We start from the raw sequence: 14,047 nt of genomic DNA, 5'->3' as shown, positions 1-14,047 counted from the left end.
TCCTTTAACTTTAACTAGTAATGACTTCATGACTTTCTTTGCTAATAAAATTTTAACTATTAGAGAAAAATTACTCATAACCATCCCAAAGACATATCGTTATCTTTGGCTGCTTTCAGTGATGCCGGTACTTGGTTAGACTCTTTCTCTCCGATTGTTCTGTCTGAGTTATTTTCATTAGTTACTTCCTCCAAACCATCAACATGTCTATTAGACCCCATTCCTACCAGGCTGCTCAAGGAAGCCCTACCATTAATTAATGCTTCGATCTTACATATGATCAATCTATCTTTATTAGTTGGCTATGTACCACAGGCTTTTAAGGTGGCAGTAATTAAACCATTACTTAAAAAGCCATCACTTGACCCAGCTATCTTAGCTAATTATAGGCCAATCTCCAACCTTCCTTTTCTCTCAAAAATTCTTGAAAGGATAGTTGTAAAACAGCATGGTCTATTTGAAGAGTTTCAGTCAGGTTTTAGAATTCATCATAGTACAGAAACAGCATTAGTGAAGGTTACATATGATCTTATGGCCTCAGACAGTGGACTCATATCTGTGCTTGTTCTGTTAGACCTCAGTGCTGCTTTTGATACTGTTGACCATAAAATTTTATTACAGAGATTAGAGCATGCCATAGGTATTAAAGGCACTGCGCTGCGGTGGTTTGAATCATATTTATCTAATAGATTACAATTTGTTCATGTAAATGGGGAATCTTCTTCACAGACTAAGGTTAATTATGGAGTTCCACAAGGTTCTGTGCTAGGACCAATTTTATTCACTTTATACATGCTTCCCTTAGGCAGTATTATTAGACGGCATTGCTTAAATTTTCATTGTTACGCAGATGATACCCAGCTTTAGCTATCCATGAAGCCAGAGGACACACACCAATTAGCTAAACTGCAGGATTGTCTTACAGACATAAAGCCATGGATGACCTCTAATTTCCTGCTTTTAAACTCAGATAAAACTAAAGTTATTGTACTTGGCCCCACAAATCTTAGAAACATGGTGTCTAACCAGATCCTTACTCTGGATGGCATTACCCTGACCTCTAGTAATACTGCGAGAAATCTTGGAGTCATTTTTGATCAGGATATGTCATTCAATGCGCATATTAAACAAATATGTAGGACTGCTTTTTTGCATTTGCGCAATATCTCTAAAATTAGAAAGGTCTTGTCTCAGAGTGATGCTGAAAAACTAATTCATGCATTTATTTCTTCTAGGCTAGGCTATTGTAATTCATTATTATCAGGCTGTCCTAAAAGTTCCCTGAAAAGCCTTCAGTTAATTCAAAATGCTGCAGCTAGAGTACTGACAGGGACTAGAAGGAGAGAGCATATCTCACCCATATTGGCCTCTCTTCATTGGCTTCCTGTTAATTCTAGAATAGAATTTAAAATTCTTCTTCTTACTTATAAGGTTTTGAATAATCAGGTCCCATCTTATCTTAGGGACCTCATAGTACCATATCACCCCAATAGAGCGCTTCGCTCTCAGACTGCAGGCTTACTTGTAGTTCCTAGGGTTTTTAAGAGTAGAATGGGAGGCAGAGCCTTCAGCTTTCAGGCTCCTCTCCTGTGGAACCAGCTCCCAATTCGGATCAGGGAGACAGACACCCTCTCTACTTTTAAGATTAGGCTTAAAACTTTCCTTTTTCCTAAAGCTTATAGTTAGGGCTGGATCAGGTGACCCTGAACCATCCATTAGTTATGCTGCTATAGACTTAGACTGCTGGGGGGTTCCCATGATACACTGAGTGTTTCTTTCTGTTTTTGCTCTGTATGCACCACTCTGCATTTAATCATTAGTGATTGATCTCTGCTCCCCTCCACAGCATGTCTTTTTCCTGGGTCTCTCCCTCAGCCCCAACCAGTCCCAGCAGAAGACTGCCCCTACCTGAGCCTGGTTCTGCTGGAGGTTTCTTCCTGTTAAAAGGGAGTTTTTCCTTCCCACTGTCGCCAAGTGCTTGCTCACAGGGGGTCGTTTTGACCGTTGGGGTTTTTCCGTAATTATTGTATGTCTTTGCCTTACAATATAAAGCGCCTTGGGGCAACTGTTTGTTGTGATTTGGCACTATATAAATAAAATTGATTTGATTTGATATATATTAAAACAATGCTATATATATATAAGCTATAAATATATAAGATGGTTTTAACTAGTAAGATTTCAGGACTTGAGAATACTTATTACAATTTGTTGAGTTGAAGACTTCCGTCACTTCACAAATCACAAATATTACAGTGTAATGGTTATTTCTCAATGAAACCAACTTTGGCTGATGTAAAACCACATGCACATTTTTTCACTATGTGGCCCTAATTTGAACTCTGGTCATTAAGGTGGTGATGAACTGTTTTAAGTTTATTATAAAACAGTGCTTGCTACAAGGAGTCATTTCTCATTTAAGCATTCAGGGGAGAATGTGCATTTTTCCAGGCAGTCGAGACTGATTGGGAACAAATGTCCTCAGATGATCCACAACAAATTCCTTGTTTTTTTTTGTTTTTTTTGTAATGTGTTGCATCCTTTGAACTTTGTCACAAAAAAGTCAGTGCGCAGACTCTCGATCGACATTTCAGAAGATAGTCTGGCTAAACATTCAACTAAAGCTGCTGCAAAGCAGTCTTCACTTGAATTTTTTTTCCTGCCATGACTGTTTAGCCTTGCCTGACTCTGTCTGCAAAAGATTCTGTCCCTGGAGTTAAAGCAGAAAGACAGGTTTTGATAGTTTCCATCCACCATCACTCATAGCCATGACAGGCCAGTGAATTCGCCCAACCCTCCTGTTTGGAGTTCAAAGCCTTACGTTTGCCACCACAGAGAGGCCGCTGTGGTGAATGTGGGGCCCAGTGATAGAATTTACCCCCAAGATGTTTTCAGTTGAACTTCCTCAGATGTGGGTGTGCCTTTTCTGCTTCTGTGTCAGCCTGCCCTGAATTACTGTTATTGCATCCGTGGTTGGATGATACCATGGTGCTCTCGGTTAGCATGTATGTCAACCGAAATTTCAGTTTGTTTCGGTGCATGTTTTAAAAAAATGTGAAGATGTTGATGGCTGTTGCTGAATACGACACAGCAGCACTGTTTGTAATTCATGTATCAATTTATGAATGTTTATGACTGATTTCATCTCTTTTTATGGGTTGTACGTTATATGGACAAATATCGTTTGCTCCTCGTTGCTCAGATGGCTGCAAGTGTTGTCTTAACTGGTAAACCTTAACCTGCTGAATGGAGACCTGGGGTCACATTCTTTAAATGCCATGAACTGTATTTATGAGCTGGGATTCACAGCTTTCTGTAAAGAAAATGATCGAAGATGTGTGGGTGATTTTGTGAACTACTGGGCATGCATAATCACTGTTCTAAGTTGTGAGACAGCAGTTACACATCAGTCAGTCACACTGCACACAGGACTCAGTCATTTGAGTTATCTTATCTGATCCTCCCCTTGTGGGCTTCTCACATAACCGTCAGGCTGAAAAGACGCATTCACTACTACTCAGATGATAAAGCACTGTTAGTAAGAATCCTTTTATAACACTTTGCTTTGGGGCGAATTGGCACCATATGATGGTGTTATGAAATTAAGTTTGAATGTGTTAGATCTTGAAACAAAATCCATTAGTTTTGTTCAGACTAGAACTAGATCTGTTGTTTATGAGCCTTGAGCTGTTTTACTTCAAGCTCTACATTGAAATGTCATCCTTCAACTGTGTCCCCTGATGAACTTTATTAAACAACAGCATGAACACAACAAAACAACATTAATGACTACGATAACTACAGAAAATAATATAGTGAAATAATATCATTCAGCTACAATAGGCAGGTTATAATAAAACCACATGTAACCACTTTAGGATAAAATAGGTTTCTTGCTAATGATTACTTTTCTCATCAGTGTTTTCTCATCAATGGTTACTTTTCTCATTAAAACAGTTTAAAGTTTTTCTGAGAAAAGTATTAAGAATACTCAAGTTTTATTTGTTCTCTGTACATAAAATTCATGACAGAACATTGACAGCACTTACAGCTTTACAGTAGTGTTCAGAATAATACTAGTGCTCAGGGATGAGATTTTTCTGCGGATCCGCGGATTTGACAGTCCCGGGGGTCAATTTTGTGAAACGTCAATCAATCAATCAATCAATTTTTTATATAGCGCCAAATCACAACAAACAGTTGCCCCAAGGCGCTTTATATTGTAAGGCAAGGCCATACAATAATTATGTAAAACCCCAACGGTCAAAACGACCCCCTGTGAGCAAGCACTTGGCTACAGTGGGAAGGAAAAACTCCCTTTTAACAGGAAGAAACCTCCAGCAGAACCAGGCTCAGGGAGGGGCAGTCTTCTGCTGGGACTGGTTGGGGCTGAGGGAGAGAACCAGGAAAAAGACATGCTGTGGAGGGGAGCAGAGATCGATCACTAATGATTAAATGCAGAGGGGTGCATATAGAGCAAAAAGAGAAAGAAACAGTGCATCATGGGAACCCCCCAGCAGTCTACGTCTATAGCAGCATAACTAAGGGATGGTTCAGGGTCAGAGGTCAGGATAATGCCATCCAGAGTAAGGATCTGGTTAGACACCATGTTTCTAAGATTTGTGGGGCCAAGTACAATAACTTCAGTTTTATGAGTTTAAAAGCAGGAAATTAGAGGTCATCCATGTCTTTATGTCTGTAAGACAATCCTGCAGTTTAGCTAATTGGTGTGTGTCCTCTGGCTTCATGGATAGATAAAGCTGGGTATCATCTGCGTAACAATGAAAATTTAAGCAATACCATCTAATAATACTGCCTAAGGGAAGCATGTATAAAGTGAATAAAATTGGTCCTAGCACAGAACCTTGTGGAACTCCATAATTAACTTTAGTCTGTGAAGAAGATTCCCCATTTACATGAACAAATTGTAATCTATTAGACAAATATGATTCAAACCACCGCAGCGCAGTGCCTTTAATACCTATGGCATGCTCTAATCTCTGTAATAAAATTTTATGGTCAACAGTATCAAAAGCAGCACTGAGGTCTAACAGAACAAGCACAGAGATGAGTCCACTGTCCGAGGCCATAAGAAGATCATTTGTAACCTTCACTAATGCTGTTTCTGTACTATGATGAATTCTAAAACCTGACTGAAACTCTTCAAATAGACCATTCCTCTGCAGATGATCAGTTAGCTGTTTTACAACTACCCTTTCAAGAATTTTTGAGAGAAAAGGAAGGTTGGAGATTGGCCTATAATTAGCTAAGATAACTGGGTCAAGTGATGGCTTTTTAAGTAATGGTTTAATTACTGCCACCTTAAAAGCCTGTGGTACATAGCCAACTAACAAAGATAGACTGATCATATTTAAGATCGAAGCATTAAATAATGGTAGGGCTTCCTTGAGCAGCCTGGTAGGAATGGGGTCTAATAAACATGTTGATGGTTTGGATGAAGTAACTAATGAAAATAACTCAGACAGAACAATCGGAGAGAAAGAGTCTAACCAAATACCGGCATCACTGAAAGCAGCCAAAGATAACGATACGTCTTTGGGATGGTTATGAGTAATTTTTTCTCTAATAGTTAAAATTTTATTAGCAAAGAAAGTCATGAAGTCATTACTAGTTAAAGTTAAAGGAATACTCGGCTCAATAGAGCTCTGACTCTTTGTCAGCCTGGCTACAGTGCTGAAAAGAAACCTGGGGTTGTTCTTATTTTCTTCAATTAGTGATGAGTAGAAAGATGTCCTAGCTTTACGGAGGGCTTTTTTATAGAGCAACAGACTCTTTTTCCAGGCTAAGTGAAGATCTTCTAAATTAGTGAGACGCCATTTCCTCTCCAACTTACGGGTTATCTGCTTTAAGCTACGAGTTTGTGAGTTATACCACGGAGTCAGGCACTTCTGATTTAAAGCTCTCTTTTTTAGAGGAGCTACAGCATCCAAAGTTGTCTTCAATGAGGATGTAAAACTATTGACGAGATACTCTATCTCACTTACAGAGTTTAGGTAGCTACTCTGCACTGTGTTGGTATATGGCATTAGAGAACATAAAGAAGGAATCATATCCTTAAACCTAGTTACAGCGCTTTCTGAAAGACTTCTAGTGTAATGAAACTTATTCCCCACTGCTGGGTACTCCATCAGAGTAAATGTAAATGTTATTAAGAAATGATCAGACAGAAGGGAGTTTTCAGGGAATACTGTTAAGTCTTCTATTTCCATACCATAAGTCAGAACAAGATCTAAGATATGATTAAAGTGGTGGGTGGACTCATTTACTTTTTGAGCAAAGCCAATAGAGTCTAATAATAGATTAAATGCAGTGTTGAGGCTGTCATTCTCAGCATCTGTGTGGATGTTAAAATCGCCCACTATAATTATCTTATCTGAGCTAAGCACTAAGTCAGACAAAAGGTCTGAAAACGTCCAAATCCGTTGAGAAAATTTTGGGGGGGTAAGAATGCAAAAGAAAAAAAAATTAATACCAGGAGTACCTTTAGGGGCTTTCACAGTGGCATATTCGTAGAGCTGCTCATTGCAGCGTTGTTTCATTTAAATACGGCCGAAATACGCACGTACTCAGCCTTTAATAGTGTTCGTTCATACTTGCAGCTGCGTGTGTTCGCGTTTTAATGTGTGCACACAGTCGCATGTGCCATTCTGCACCAGTTTGAGTGCTATTTTCTGCCTCTGTGGAAGTGCGCTCTGCTGCATGGTGTGGTGTGGCTCAAAAACAGTCATTTAACATTATTATTATTTATTTTTTTTATGCAGTAAGTGCGCATTTATTTTAGAGTCACACCTCTTTTCAGCATTGATCAGACTGATTGATCAGGGCGTTTGATGAGCACACCGACGTGCAGCGAGTGCGCGTTTATTATAAAGAGTCACAGCACTTTTCAGCTTTGATCAGACTGATCGATCAGGGCGTTTGATAAGCACACCGACATGTAACGAGTGCGCGTTTATTTTAAAGTCGCAGCTCTGATTAGACACACACACACAGAGAGAGAGAGAGAGAGAGAGAAGGAGTCTGATAGAATACGCCACTGTGACAGGCCCTTTTGTTTAATAAAATTGTCATCTATTCAGAACACTGAGTGGTCTTTGTTATCGCCGATGCAGCAAGTTTGATCAGTCTGTCAGTCAGCCGAACGCGTAAGTAATGCTGTGCTGATCAGTGACCAGTATGAAGTAGGTGCACAATGAGCATGTAGTGTAAGGGAGGTAACTGTGTAGTCTTTCAACTTCCAATATTCGGTAGTTTTCCTTCCAAGAACTCATAAAAACCGAGACGGTATCGAAGCTATTACTTACGCACGTTTTCATTGGTTATTACAAAGCTTATGACCAATCAGCGCAAAGGTTATATATGCGTTTCTCCCGCCCTTTCTTCGGTGTTGCACACACACACACACACACACATATACACACACACACACACACACACACACAGTCAGTGGATTATGTAAACAGACATTTTGACGTTATTGTAGTGTGCTAGAACATTGTAATTATATATACATGTATGTGTGTGTATATTATATACATGTATACACGTGATGACAGTGTTATAGGTGGAGATCACATCGACTAAATATAAACCTTATATGGTCTGACAGTTCAATGGACATAGAACATTGGATTGTACATGTATTTGAGGATATACATGTATGTTTGTTGATAAGTGTGCCATGCTGAAAGTGGAGAATGCTGAAAGTCAAGTAAGTCTAGTTATGAAAAAATATTTTGGTCACAAAAATACACATGTACAGTAGATGGTCTTAGTAAGGGTTTACAGTTTGAATTATAGATATGAACACCTGGCATTTATAGTAGTTTTTAATATTTTAGTGCAATTTACAACAGCAAAAATGCTTTGGCTTCAGGTGGACCGTCGCTGGACCCGCCCTGGACCCTGGCTTATTTTCCTCTGAAAATCGAATTTGCCAATCTCATCTCTGTAGTGCTATGTGACTAAAAAGATTAATCCAGGTTTTGAGTATATTTCTTATTGTTACATGGGAAACAAGGTACCAGTAGATTCTCACAAATCCAACAAGACCAAGCATTCATGATATGCACACTCTTAAGGCTATGAAATTGGGCTATTACTAAAAAAAAGTAGAAAAGGGGGTGTTCACAATAATAGTAGCATCTGCTGTTGATACTACAAACTCAGTTGATGTGTTCCTTGGCAAATTGTAACCTCTTCTGCACATGTCTTTTATTTAACAGAGGGACTTTGAGGGGGATTCTTGCAAATAAATTAGCTTCACACAGGCGTCTTCTAACTGTCACAGCACTTACAGGTAACTCCAGACTGTCTTTGATCATCCTAGAGCTGATCAATGGGTGAGCCTTTGCCATTCTGGTTATTCTTCTATCCATTTTGATGGTTGTTTTCCATTTTCTTCCACGCTTCTCTGTTCTTTTTTTGTCCATTTTACAGCATTGGAGATCATTGTAGATGAACAGCCTATAATTTTTTGCACCCGCGTATAAGTTTTTCCCTCTCCAATCAACTTTTAAATCAAACTACGCTGTTCTTCTGAACAATGTCTTGAACGTCCCATTTTCCTCAGGCTTTCAAAGAGAAATCATGTTCAACAGGTGCTGGCTTCATCCTTAAATAGGGGACACCTGATTCAGACCTGTTTGTTCCACAAAATTGACAAACTCACTGACTGAATGCCACTCTACTATTATTGTGAACACCCCCTTTTCTACTTTTTTTTACTAATAGCCCAATTTCATAACGTTAAGAGTGTGCATATCAGGAATGCTTGGTCTTGTTGGATTTGTGTGAATCTACTGAATCTACTGATATCTTGTTTCCCATGTAACAATAAGAAATATACTCAAAACCTAGATTAATCTTTTTAGTCACATAGCACTACTATTATTCTGAACACTGCTGTAAATGGCAAACTTGAATTAATTATTAAAATAACTTAATGGTAAGCATATCTGTCTAGAAGCTAGGAAAGTTACAGTAATTTAACAAACAGCTGCTGTTGACAGTCATAATAATTATTGGATTTCTGTAAAGAAGCCGCATCCCATCAATTCATCGTAATCACCAGTAACTGAGCGTTTCATAACCCACTGTTTGTAAAGCATCTATCAGACTCCTGTGCTCAAAGCCAAGACACCATTAGCACAAACCATCACATTTTATTTTCTCCTGTTAACCCGAAAATGTACCAGTTTTAGCTCCGTCATCAGAGGGTTCCTACTTGATTCAACTTGCTCCTTGTTGTCATTTTTACAGAGCTGCCTCTTTCCTCTTTTAGGTAGATTTTGCCCACACAAGCCTGCATGTGATAATCCCAGTGGCTAATTAGAGACTTGCCAGTGGAATTTTGCTGCTCAAGGGAGCGACAGTGCATCCAGAAAGTATCCACAGCACTTCGCTTTTTCCACATTTTTGTTATGTTAAAGCCTTGTTCCAAAATAGATTAAATTCATTCTTCCCTCAAAAATCTACTCACAACACCCCATAATGACAATATGAAAAAGTTTTTTGAAATTTTGGAAAATTTATTAAAAAATAAAAAAGTAAGAAATCACGTGTACATAATTATTCACATCCTTTGCTCAATACTTTGCTGATGCACCTTTGGCAGCAATTACAGCCTCAAGTCTTCTTGAATATGATGTCACAAGCTTGGTGCATCTGTCTTTGGGCAGTTTTGCCCATTCCTCTTTGCAGCACCTCTCAAGCTCCATCAGGTTGGGTGAGGAGCGTTGGTGCACAGCCATTTTCAGATCTCTCCAGAGATGTTCAATCAGATTCAGGTCTGAGTTCTGGCTGGGCCACTCAAGGACATATACAAAGTTGTCCTGAAGCCACTCCTTTAATATCTTGGCTGTGTGCTTAGGGTCATTGTACTGCTGAAAGATGAATCGTTGCCCCAGTCTGAGGTCAGGATTGCTTTGCTGCAAGTTTTCATCCAGGATGTCTCTGTACATTGCTGCATTCATCTTTCCCTCAATCTTGACTAGTCTCCCAGTTCCTGCCACTGAAAAACATCCCCACAGCATGATGCTGCCACCACCTTGCTTCACTGTAGGGATGGTGCCTGGTTTCTTCCAAACTTGACTGCCTGGCATTCACACCAATGACCTAAATCTTTGTCTCATCACACCAGAAAATTTTGTTTTGGCAAACTCCAGGTGGGCTGCCGTGCGCCTTTTACTAAGGAGTGGCTTCTGTCTGGTCACTCTACCATACAGGCCTAATTGGTGCACAGATGGTTGTCCTTCTGGAAGGTTCTCCTCTCTCCACAGAAGAATGCCGGAGTTCTGACAGAGTAACCATCTGGTTCTTGGTCACCTCCCTGACTAAGGCCCTCCAGTCGCTCAGTTTAGACGGGTGGCCAGCTCTAGGAATAGTCCTGGTGGATCCAAAAGTCTTCCTTTTACAGATGATGTAGGCCGCTGTGCTCATTAGGACCTTCAAAGCGGCAGAAATGTTTCTGTACCCTCCCCCAGATTTGTTCCTTGAGACCATCCTGTCTTGGAGGTCTACAGACAGTTCCTTTGAATTCATGCTTGGTTTGTGCTCTGACGTATACTGTCAACTGTGGGACCTTATATGTAGACAGGAGTGTGCCTTTCCAAATCATGTCCAATCAACTGAATTGCCTCAGGTGGTTTCTGAGTGTTAAATTTTTAATAAATTTGCAAAAATTTCAAAAAACATTTTTTTTTTCATGTTGTCATTATGGGGTGTGATAAGTAGAATTTTGAGGGGAAAAAATGAATATCATTCATTTTGGAATAAGGCTGTAACATAACAAAATATGGAAAAAGTGAAGTGCTGTGAATACCTTCTGGATGCACTGTATTCATGCTGGCAGGGTGGTGGATAGGTTGCGCTGGCAGAAGTGACAGCTTTGCTCAGAGGAGTTAGCAAAATGAATAGACTTTACTTTGAAGTGTGTCCCTTTCCAAAAACACACAAGGCCGCGACTGACTTCAGTGTTGAACCTCCGAGCTCGCCTCCCTTCTGTTCTGGTCTCTGCAGTGTTTGGGGGTTAGATCTTCTGTCACAGACTGTCAGGGACTACTGGAGCTCTCCTCTTAGCGTGTCGTCTTCATTGAGCTTGTCTGGTGCTTGTGACATTTATGAGCCACATTCCTTTAATGGTCTTCTCTTTCCAAACTTCAGTCATGCAGGCTTCAGCCATGCATCCACAGACACAATCCATTTCACTGCCTCACTTGTAATAAACCATCTGACTGCATCGGTAAGCTCAGAGATCTCTTGAGCAATTGCAGCGAATGACCCTTGGCTTCATCTAGTCACAATTTAGACATATATAGAGGGTGCAGCATGTTTTACCACACCATCCGTCAGTCCATCAACCATTGTTCCCCCATGCTCATCGCTCCACAGTATTTCCACAGAAAATTGATTCTTTATGTTCAGAGAGATGGGACTTTCCTGCCCTTTGAATGTGAATCAACACTCCACCCACCGGTTCACTCTTTCAAATGGACATCTTTAGTGTGTGGCATGAAAAGTCTGGATCTGAGCATGTAAATGCCAGTATGTATTACAACAGCTGCTAACTATTGCAACATATTACACACACACACACACACACACACACACACACACACACACACACACACACACACACCCTCCTCAAACTTCACAATGTGCTTCTGTTAGTTTGTAGAATAATAGGCACTAAGCATGGGCTCATAACCAGTTTCACAATATAGCCTGGTTTGAAATTACCATGGTTCCAAAACCTTGAAGACTTCTTGTTTCATGTTGTGAGCTCCATAAACAAACATGACATCATTCCGCAGGTATCAGTCTGTTTGCATAGCTAAAACCTGATAATCATGCCCAGAGAAGTGTAGGATATCCTGATTATTAGAAAAAAAGGTATAAAGACAGCCGTGCTTTGCAGAAGGAAAGCCACCTAATGTGCAAAGCGTATTTTCGAAGAGTGACCAAAAGAGGAGGAAAAACGCGTCACCAACAGCACTTTAATGAGCTCAATCTGTTATGAGGTAGAGGGTTGTTATATTAGAGAAATAAATATTCTAGCATCACGAATGAGGAATATAAGAAGGTTAATTAGTAAGCTAACATGAGTGAGTTTCCTCTGTCAAAGTGCAACGTCACACAGCAAACAAATTGCATTATTATGCTTTTGAATCATGAAAGACTTCTCCAGTTTGCCAGTGGAAAATGATTTGTGTCCGACGAACAGTGTGAGACAGTTAAAGGATGGGCTGATTCGTGATGCTTCGTTTTAATCCCAAACAAATGTTTTAGCTCTGGGAGTCCATAAATAAAAACGATGGTTTACATGAGTTAGAAATCTTGGATAACCAGAGAGAAATGTGGATGCATGGTGGCAGAGTTAGATACTGAAATAATGCGTCCATGGTGGTGTGCAGTAATGTAAATACTCTGTACCGCCGTGTTTTTGCCCGTTGTTGTACCATCAAAATACCAAACTGACACAATATATCAATCTGACACTAATATAAACACACATTGTTTCTACGGCACACAGACATTTTTCTCCATCTCTTTATGTCTCATAGCATGTTTTGTTTAAGCATTTTCTTCGGTTTCACACAGTTTGTAGAAACTTTTGATATTTGTCACTGTCTGGCTTGTTTCCAACTTGCAGTGACTCATTGGATACACAGTGGAGAATGTTAACACAACAGCTCCGACCACAGATGCAGATTTTATTTGTTATAAACATACATGTTACCTGATTATTTGTACTTTGATCATTATATTCGTTATGATATTGTAATTCATGCAATTTGACGGGGAAGCTGCTGTGATTTTTTTTTATTAACTTGTAGAAAAAAATGTTAAGAATTAGTTAAAGAGAGTTTATCAGAGAACAATATAAAATGAACTACTGTGTGTGTTTTTCACTTGGCTGCAACTGTACACTGATTCTGTTCTTGTGCAGAAAACTGAAGTGTATTACTGTAATTGTGGCTCAGTTAACACCCTCTTGATGCCAGTTAATTTTCTGTCACAGTCTTCAAATGACTACTTGATTTCAAAGGCTGCTGGTTATTTTCACTCACAGTGGTGCCAATCTTTTCAGTGCAGACATATTATCTACTGTTGTGTTAAATTCTCATGTTATCTTCACACTAATGCAAACTTTTATTTTGTTACAGAGTGCATTAAATTACTTTTCTGTCATAAATTAGAATTTCAGTTGTGCTATTAAAAAATTTAATTGATTTACTTACTGTGAAGGATTTGAGCAAAAAAGATTGATTTTACATATTTATGTCAAATATGAAAGTGTGAATACTTAAGAAAAACATGAGAATTGCAAAGCTACAGTATAAAGAAAACAGCAAATGTTAACAGTGTCTTCATTTTAAATTAATTTGTTTTAAGTAGAGACTACATTCAGTAGTAAATGAGAATTTAGTACATCACAGTCAGCTGCACTGGCTTCTTTACCGGGATGTGGGTTTGTCTGATCCTGCAGACTGGAGAAGCTGTTGCGTGCATGCACAGATCTGCCTGATAACTATCTGCAGAAGCTTTGTACTAACAATGGTGTGAAATTAATGGTGGCTATAGGTGGATGTTTCTGCATCCATTATATGTAGCCTGATGGTGATAGAGGCCTATAGGTAAATGTTGTTGCTTTCCTGTCTGTCTGTGAGGTAAACACAGGCTGAGAGGAGGCAGATGCTCCTGAGGCTAGAGTGAAATTTTCACAGAGAGGGAGTGAAGGAAGAAATAGATGGAGAGGAAGAGGGATTATAAAGTGCTAGTATGCACAGACAAAATGAGAAAGATTGCAAAATGATTATTACAGTCGCAAACGTGAATGCACAGCTAGCTCAACCACTCATGATAAACATTAGTAATACATACTTCTTTCCATGTCTATAGACAGAATCTTAATCATATGATAATCACTCCACTGTACAGGCCCTGAGGCTACGACACCCCCCCCAGTCATGTTACATGAGGTGATGGTCTAGTGGTTTAGCGTTGGGCTTGAGACTAAAGGATC

At 39.5% G+C, this 14,047-nt stretch overlaps 1 protein-coding gene across 3 annotated transcripts in view; it reads left to right on the top strand.

Moving 5' to 3' along the window:
• LOC117530280 (thyroid hormone receptor alpha-B) overlaps positions 1-14,047 on the top strand; it is a 353,233-nt gene that overhangs the window by 142,351 nt on the left and 196,835 nt on the right. The window lies entirely within an intron of this gene.

This window comes from Thalassophryne amazonica, chromosome 18 (genome assembly GCF_902500255.1).
Source record: "Thalassophryne amazonica chromosome 18, fThaAma1.1, whole genome shotgun sequence".
NCBI classification, from domain to species: Eukaryota; Metazoa; Chordata; class Actinopteri; order Batrachoidiformes; family Batrachoididae; genus Thalassophryne; species Thalassophryne amazonica.
This window is presented reverse-complemented; position numbering and strand designations above follow the sequence as displayed.